The sequence below is a fragment of the Cricetulus griseus genome, chromosome 2 (assembly GCF_003668045.3).
Source record: "Cricetulus griseus strain 17A/GY chromosome 2, alternate assembly CriGri-PICRH-1.0, whole genome shotgun sequence".
NCBI lineage: Eukaryota > Metazoa > Chordata > Mammalia > Rodentia > Cricetidae > Cricetulus > Cricetulus griseus.
Genome location: NC_048595.1, coordinates 41,541,435 through 41,550,423, shown reverse-complemented (window position 1 = coordinate 41,550,423; position 8,989 = coordinate 41,541,435). Strand labels below are relative to the sequence as shown.

Sequence of the window (8,989 nt, the reverse complement as noted above, 5' to 3'; positions counted from 1 at the left end):
GAATTTATAATTAATAATAAGTCCCTGTGGTTATTTGGGAGTTATCTGGCAGGACAGAAAATTCTGCCTACAGAGAGACTTTTTGATCCCAGCACTCAGGAGACAGGAGGCAGAAGCAGATGGATCTCTGATTTCAAGGCCAGCCTGGTCTACAGAGCAAGTACCAGGACACCCAAGGCTACACAGAAAACCCTAGCAAAAAAAAAAAAAAAGAAGTGGGGTATGGTAAGGGTGGTGGCCCAGGCTTAGCAGGAAGATCAGGAGTTGAAGTTCATTCTCAGCTACAAGTCAAGTTCAAGGTTAGCATCCTACTTGAGACCATCTCAAAAAAGAAAGAAAAGAAAGAAAAGAAAGTGGGTGTAGTCTGCTCCAACCCTGGGGGAATCAGAAGAAGAAAAGTGGTTTGGGGAGGCTAGAACTTTCAAGGATAGAGGGAGGAGTTTGGTCCAGGTGTAACAATATTTTTTTATTCTATTAAGGTAGTTAGTCCTACAAAAGTCAGTGTTCCCTCAACCTCCCCATTCCCTTTTTGGGGATTAGCCAATCTCCTCAGAGTATGAAATCAAATTCACACTAATGGGATAAGACACTGCTTGAGTTAGAGATAAAAGCAGATTCCAACTTTGGGTTCTGGTCACATCCTTTCTTACAAAATTGCCTTTCCTGTGACCAAGGAAACCTTAAACAACTTTCACTAGGTCCTTTTTAAAGGATTAAAGACAGCTACTAAAAAGATTTCTGTAGGGAACACCTTAACCACGCCTCCTCGGGGCTGGCTACAGGTGTGCCTGACCACGAGAGGGCATGGTCAAGGTGACATGGGGAAGGTTTAAAATTGAAGGGCACACACATGGTAGCCCCTTCTTCTTCCCTTTTATCATGGGCTTGCTCTACTTACTCCCTGCTAGCTGGCTAGGTTGCTCTGTAAGTAAGGCATCTCCCTAATAAATACCCTAAATCCTTACCTGACTCCGTATTGGTAATTCACTCATCAGATTTCCTTTGTCACCTTGTAGACCCAAGATACAAAAAAAAGTGATATAAGTAGGTACCAGTTACTGGAGGTAGCTCAAAGGGTGTTTAACAACAGAGAACTGATTGGGACGAGAACTTTTGCATAAACTTAAAGCCACTGTCACCTTCTCTGTTGATGAGATGTGGTTAGACTTACAGATACCCAACAAAATTTTGATGTCTTGCCCTCTGTAGGAAGAAACCAACCCCCAGAGCTGGCCCAACACCAAGCTCCTATAATTGTTCAACTAACCAGTTTAGCTACCTCTGTCCAGATTAAACAATACTCAAGGACTCCAGAAACAAAAGGGAAAATTGCAGCCCATATTGTCTAGATTAAAGAGACAGGCATCCTTGTACCCTGCCACTCACCCTGGAATATGCCTCTCTTGCCTATGAAGAAACCTGGTACCTCTGATACTCATGAGTCTGACTCTTCTAGAGCAACAGGTGTACACTGTCCTGGATCTGAAAGACGAATTCTTCACCTCCCATTGACAGACTTGAGTCAACCCATCTTTGCTTTTAAATGGACAGACCCAGTGGGAGGTCACAGAGGGCAACATACCTGGACAAGGTTGCCCCAGTATTTAAAAACACTAAATGCAGACTCCTGCACCTTCTGTCAGAGGTTACCTGGGAAAAGAGCCACTGAGAAACTGCTGCAAGAGTTACAGACCTTGGGCTACAAATGTCAGCTAAGAAAGCAAAATGGCAGGCAGACTTGTTGCAGCATCAAGCAAGTGACTGGATGGTTTTTGAAAATGGTATTATAACAATGCAGGATTCGACAAGCAGGGCTTTTTTTGTTTTGTTTTTGTTTGTTTGCTTTTTTGGTGTTTCGAGACAGGGGTTCTCTGTGGATTTGGAGACTGTCCTAGAACTAGCTCTTGTAGACTAGGCTGGTCTTGAACTCACGGATATCTGCCTGCCTCTGCCTCCCAAGTGCTGGGACTAAAGTCATGTGCCACCAACACCTGGCCCAACAAGCTGGGTTTAATGAGAGATGATACAATGTATGAGACTAAAGTCGTGAAAGAAGCCATAAGAAGGCTTCCTGAGAATCTTTATAATGACAGAATGTTTTGAATTAAGAGAACCCTGGACCTGACCATAAGGCATCAGATCTTGCCTAATGAGTAGTGAACAAAATATGAGGAGGACAAATTCTACCTTGACCCCTATCTGAAAGAGGTTGTTTGGGAAAGGAAAGAGAAAGAATGGGCAAAGAAGTGACCTTGTAGTTGAGATCTGTGGATGTGCCTGGTCTCAGCATATTTTAAGAAGTTGTTTCAACCTGAATCACAATTTAAGAGTTATTTGCTCTGTAGATGCCTTGCTTTAAATAAATGCCTATTGTAACCATAAAAAGAAAGGAAGGAAGGAAGAAGAAAGAGAGAAAGCCCACCTTTGTAGAAGGTGACCTATATTGGCTACCAGCTGAGGTGAGGCAAAAGTAAGATTTTTGTCTTAGGGTAAGATTGCTGTCATCCTTCAGATTCCAGCTCCAAAGACTATAGACAGGTTCAAGAGTTCCTTGGTGCAGTTGGATATTGCTGCCTCTGGACACCAGAGTTTGCAGAAATATCAAGACCTCTATACACCAGCACAAAGGGGACACTAAGCCTTGAATCTAGACTGAAACTAAACAGAAGGCATTTGAGATTTTAAAAACAGCTCTGACTTCTGCCCCAGCCCTAGGACTTTCAGATGTCTCAAAACCTTTTCATCTGTTTGTCCATGAAACAAAAAACAAAGGGGATTTTAATTTAAACTTTGGGGCCATGGAAATGCCCCATGGCATGCCTGTCCAAACACTTGGACCCTGTGGCCACAGGATGGCCCATTTGTGTAAGGGCTGTGGCAGCTACAGCTAGTTTAATGAAAGAAAGCAAAACAAGCTAACTCTGGGTCAAGGTCTTATACTCACAGCACACCACAAACACTGTTGAGGCCCTGCTCTGAAGAGCCTCAGAATGCTGGCTGTCTAATGACTGTGTGACCCAGGACCAGGCCCTACTCTTAGTCCACCCTCTAGTCCTATTTGAGAAACCCACTGCCATCAATTCAGCTCCCCTCTTGCCTGATGATTTGGGGGTTCATCCATGACAGGCAGATGAAGGAGGAAAGCAGGTATGTGGGAGCTGTAGTAGTTACTTTAACCAAAATGATTTGAACCCAAGCCAGGTACCTCAGCCCAGAGAGCAGAACTGATTGATCTGATCCAGGCTTCCAGATGGGGAAAAGTCCACCAGCATATACATGGGCCATCAGTTAATTATTCTTTTTACTACCAGGTATGTCCATGGTATAAACTACAGGGGGGAAAGGGCTTCTCATAACTGGAAAAAAGGACATTTAAAAAAATCTTGGCTCGGGGCTGGAGAGATGGCTCAGTGGTTAAGAGTACTGCTTGTTCTTCCAAAGGTCCTGAGTTCAATTCCCAGCAACCACATGGTGGCTCACAACCATCTGTAATGAGATCTGGTGCCCTCCTCTGGCCTGTAGGCAATATGCAGGCAGAACACTGTATACATAATAAATAAATAAATCTTAAAAAAAAAAAAAAAAACTTAAAAAAAAAAATCTTGGCTCTCCTAGAGGCTATTTGCCTCCCTCTACAAATTACTATCTTCCACTGCTGGGCTACTGACCTGCATACCCAACAAACAGCCCTAAGATCAGTGGGGTCTACTGATACTCTGATGACATACCTGGTGCTGCCTGACACTCCATGACAAAGAAATAACGAACAGCTCAAACCCACAGGCTGATGGAGGACACCAGGGGAAAATCATTCCCCGGGAACTAACTTTCACCAGCCTACTCATCTGGGGTCCACAAAACTTTCTGAGCTGCTTAGACCAAGGTATGTTATACTTTGACTGCACAGACTAGCCAGATGTCTTAGCCAGATGCCGTGTTTGTGTGCAAGTACATATAAAACAGAAAGGCCTTACCCAGGAAGGCCTTACCCAGGAAGGGGTCCATATAAGAGACCAACACCCTGGTGAACTCTGGGAAAACTGACGTCACCAAGATCCAGTCTGCGGTGGGAAGATAAAAGTGCTTGCTAGTTTTTATAGATACCTTTTCTGGGTGGGTAGAAGCATTCTTCACCTAGACTGAAACTGCTCACATCATAGCTAAAAAGTCTGTCCAGGAATTTGTTCCCTGATTTGGCTTCCCCCTAGAAATGGGGTCTGGCAATAGCCTGGCTTTCATAGCCAAAACCTCTCAATTAATAGCTAAATCTTTAGATATAGGTTAAAAACTTCAATGTGCATATAGACCTCGGAGTTCTGGGCAGACAGAAAGAATAAACAGGACATTAAAAGAAGCTCTAGCAAACTTTTCTTAGAGTCCAGCAAAGGGTGGATAGACCTCCTTGCTTTGGCCTTCTGCTCCCCATGTAGGGAGGGGTTTGCCCTTCCCAGTGAGATTAGGTTTGGAAGACCTCCCTCACTGCTTCCCAAGCTCAGACACTGAGCTGGCAAAACTTTCTAGCCATTCCTTTTTCCAGGCCCTCCTATTCTCTATAAAGGCTATTTATGACCTCTGGGTTCACCACAGTTTCCTTCTCCTTGTTCAAGTCCAGTAATACTGTCTGGGCCAAGTGAATAGCCAAAGGGGTGCTGGAACTAACCTGGAAAGGACCCTGTGAGGTGATTCTCTCCACTCTTACTGTGATGAAGATAGCTGGCATTACACCATGGATCCATCACACTTACGTCAAGAAAGCAGAAGCCACAGATGCTGCTACCAAATGGACTCTCTCTGGACTGTGAACCATTGAAATTAAGGTTTCATTGGGCCCTGAGCCCTTCCACTCCCTGCCCCTCTACCTCCTCCTGGGTCTTGTGTTTGCACTCTGGGTATAAATACAGGGTTGTGCATGGTCCACCCCCACTGCCCTCTGGCCTGGACTGGAACTGAGGAAGACAGATACGGGGAAAGTATTAGCTAGCATGCCTACAGATGAGCAACTCATATTCCATCTTGACCTTTTCTTATTGATGCCCACTTTAAGTGTCTGGTTGTATGAAGAAAAGGAAAGATAGGGGAATTTATCTTTTAAGATAGGAATACAAACCAGGCTTGGTGGCACACACATTTAATCCCAGCATTTGAGAGGCAGAGGAAGGCAGATCTCTGTGAGTCCAGGCCAGCCTGGTATACAAAGTGAGTTCTAAGACAGCCAAGGCTATTACAGAGAAACCCTGTCTCAAACAAAACAAAACAAAACAAAAAGGATAGGAATATAGAATTTGCAGTTCTATTCATGCTCTGTGGTTGGGCCCCTAGTTGCCAGAAACAAGGATAATTCCATTGTATAAAAAAAAAAAAATTGGGGTTGTAAAACTGAGGCTTCCAGAAAAATTCTTTTTAAAAGATTCTGGCCTTTGGAAAACAGGAAGAACCTGAAGAATCAGATTCTCTGACACAGGAAGGGATCCTAGGGATAGAGTTAATCGTTCCCAGACAGAAACCCGTCAGTATTGTTGGTTATGCTTAGACAGCCAGCCCCTGTACTACATAGGGATAGAAATTAACCAGACTGTCAGCCCATTGACTAACAAAACATTAGGGGACTTAAAAGGGGCTGAAACGTATCTAATAGCCAGAACTTTTTGTTGTTGTTGTTTTGGTTTGGTTTTTCAGGACAGAGTTTCTCTGTGTGTCTTTGGAGCCTCTCCTGGAACTCTTGCTCTGTAGACCAGGCTGGTATCAAACTCACAGAGAACTGCCTGCTTGCCTCTGCCTCCTGAATGCTGGGATTAAAGGCCAGGATTCTGATGCCTACTATTCTGCCTTATGGCTTAATTCTTATGGATAAGAACAATATTACTGGGCTATGAGACTACTTGGTGGGCATGTACTAATGGTTTGACTAATTGTGTCTCTCCTAATGCTTTCCAAACTAAGTAGACAGGTTGATCAGGACATAGAAGTATTAAAAGTCTCCACTTCTAAATTAAAACAAGTTAGATTACCTTGCAAAAACGATCCTACAAAATTGAAGAGGCTTAGCCTTCTCATGAGATTAAAAACAAAAAAGTAAAAAAAAAACTATGAAAAAGTATGAAGAAAATAGTATGAAAAAACTATGTATGGCTTTGGGAGAAACTTGTTTCTGTGCTAATTAATCAGGAATAATTAGAAAAAATCTTGCCATGGTTGGGGAAATAGTTGGTACCAGTCTCTGTTCTCTTGGTTGGTCTGGATAACTATTCTGCTATCAGTGCTGGGTGGGCCATTAACTCTCTTTCTAATTAGATTAACAGCAGGCCCCTGCATCTTAAACTATATGACCAATTATGTAGCAGTTCAGTAAAATTAATGGTTTTTAGGACCAACTACACCTCTTCAGAGCAGGATGAGCCCACAATTTGATTCATTCCCTGAGACCAATGGGGAATATAACAGGGCCCCAGACCTTGATAGGAACTGAGATCTTAGCATAAATGACTCCATGATGGAAGTGCCATTCAGGCTGCAAAACTCAGCACATAGATGTAAGTGCATTCTCACAAATAAACTTCACTTAACCTGTACTGAGTCTAGTGAATCTTGATTCCCACACAATATCTGGTGTCAGAAGTGGGATCCTCCCAGGCTGTTCCCTATGACACGACCAGCAGCAAGGGAGCACTCTGGGGTCCGAGACCCCAGATCTAGTTCTGTCCTCCTTCATGTCCTCACCTGTGACCACACCCAAACAGGCATGGTCAGTGCTACAGGTATGGGCAGGGTGGATATCTCACTACACATAGATAGTACCCACCACCTGCCAAAAGTAAAACAAAGGCCTAACCCACCAAAGTCAATAATTCTGGGAGAGTCTCTAAATGTACTAAAATTTTTTTTGGCTTCCTTAGTTCCACTTCTGTCTAGCTGTTCTTGTTAACTGACATATGTCAATCCAGGACATGGTTTTTGTGCTTAAAAGCTCACCCTGAGAAAGGCTTGAGGCTACACTGGGATTCTGAACACCCAATGTAGTCCCCACCAGCTAAAAAAGACTTTTCTATTGGCTTAAGCCCATGTCTGGTGGACACCCCACAGCTCTGTCAGATAACTTTCAGCAGCATGGAGATTATTCCTTTCCCAAAACAGGGGCCGGGGATTTGTTTAACCCCTGGGGTCTCCCCAACCTGTGGGACAAATTTGCTGAATGTTCCAGGCAGGGGGATGGAAGAGGATCACAAAGTCTTGCCTTCAGGAGATAACAGTTGTCATGGCCCTGCATGACTCGGCCCCAGACCACAGAAGCCACGAGGTCCAGCCCCAGTCGGGGAGCATGGACATGGGAATTCCTAGTAGCCCAAAGGCGATAAAGACCAAACATAAGCATCTTGTTATCTTTAGAGAGCTCTCAGTTCCAAGCTGCAAAACTGGAGTCTCTTCTTTATTCAGATCTTCCGGCTGTTTCCTAACTGTGCTTCTCTGACCCTGAGACAGCTTCTCTTCCATCTTCCTGGATCCTATCAGCAGATCTCTCTCAACTGTGCCTCTGCCAGACATCTCCTAACTCATATCTGTCCTCACTTGTCAAGTACACCTAGCCCTCTGCCCTGGTGCAGGCCTATTCAAATGCTTAGTTCTGTAGAGATGCAAAACAGGAGGCATTCTCCACTGAGGCTATGCCATTCAATAGCAGATTAGCTAGCATCCGCAATACAATTGTAGACCAGAGCTCCCGGTTACTGGAACCGGAGGTTTGGACCCCAAGACACTTTCTAATAGCACAATATTCGGCTCCTGACAAACAGCGCTGCCTCCCAGTTTCTCCGCCAGGATGCTTCCTTCTGTCCTTGACATCCCCCAAGCAGCTTGATTATAATTCATGCTTGATCCTTATCAGCTTCCTCTTGATGCATCCTTGGTCCTGCAGAGATCCTTTTGCTCTTAAGGGGGAAAATCCCAAGGGGCCCAGAAGATGAACACCAGACCACACTTCTTCCTCTCCTTGGTCCATAGGTTGCATCATAGAGTCCATAGCTGCAGTTCTTGTCTGACAAAGATGAGTAGGGGTTATCCATACTTGGCCCATGTCACCTGCCATGGGCTCCCTGCCTCTTCCTGGATGTTTTGACTTTACTCAGGCAGAAGAGCTCTACATTCTTCTGCTTCTTTACTTCCTCTGATAACATGTATTGTAAGACCCCCAGAAGCTCAGGCCTCCAGGATCTCAGCCCAGGATCTCGGTCACCCCAATCACCAAGCAGATTCGAAAGCTTGATGCAAACTGCTTGAGGCTTTATTGTAGTTTATTAATGAGCTAACCCCATGTTAGCTCGGGCCTTCCATCCATCCACCATGGCGGATGGCTAGGAAAAGACAGCTTGAAGTGGCTGCATAGAGATCTTATAGGGCAGCGTGAGGGGAGTGTCTAGGGGTACACACAGGCTCAGGATTGGTGTGCCTCCAGGCTTGGAGGGCTTGCCCTGTGTTGATTGGCCAACAGGTTGTTATGGCCCATAGGCCCTCCCAGGGTGGTTGCTATGCTCTGTGTGTCATTGCTGTGCACTTGTCCGAAAAGCACACCCAGAGCCTTAAAGCATAGCACCACCAGCTAACTTCTGATTGGTTCCTTGTCACGAGGCAGGCATCTGACCTCCTAGCAACCAAGGCAAGGTCAGACAAGCACGTGTTCAGCTGTTATGGCTGCCGAAATGGGGAGATGGTCCCTTCAGTACACTTTCATGTCATTGGATGCTTCAATGACACCATCGGAAACAGTCATACCAGAGACAGAGGCCCTGTTTCCAGAAGCCAAAATGGGAGCCACAGGAGACCAGAGCCTCTTTAGCTGCTGCAGGGATTCAATTGAATCCTTAGCTCTATTACAGAGTAAAATGGTCTCTAAATAGTGTGCATTACATGCTCATCCCAGGAAGAAGTGGTAGTGATGTATGTACTCTTATAACTGCTTGCATGTGCATAAGCTGTCCCTGGAAGAAGACCAGGTAGC

The 8,989-nt window shown here is 44.8% G+C and overlaps 1 pseudogene; it reads left to right on the top strand.

The window, feature by feature from the left end:
• Positions 1-1,725: 1,725 nt before the first annotated feature.
• LOC100756699 lies at positions 1,726-2,250 on the top strand (annotated as a pseudogene).
• The last annotated feature ends 6,739 nt before the right edge of the window (positions 2,251-8,989 follow it).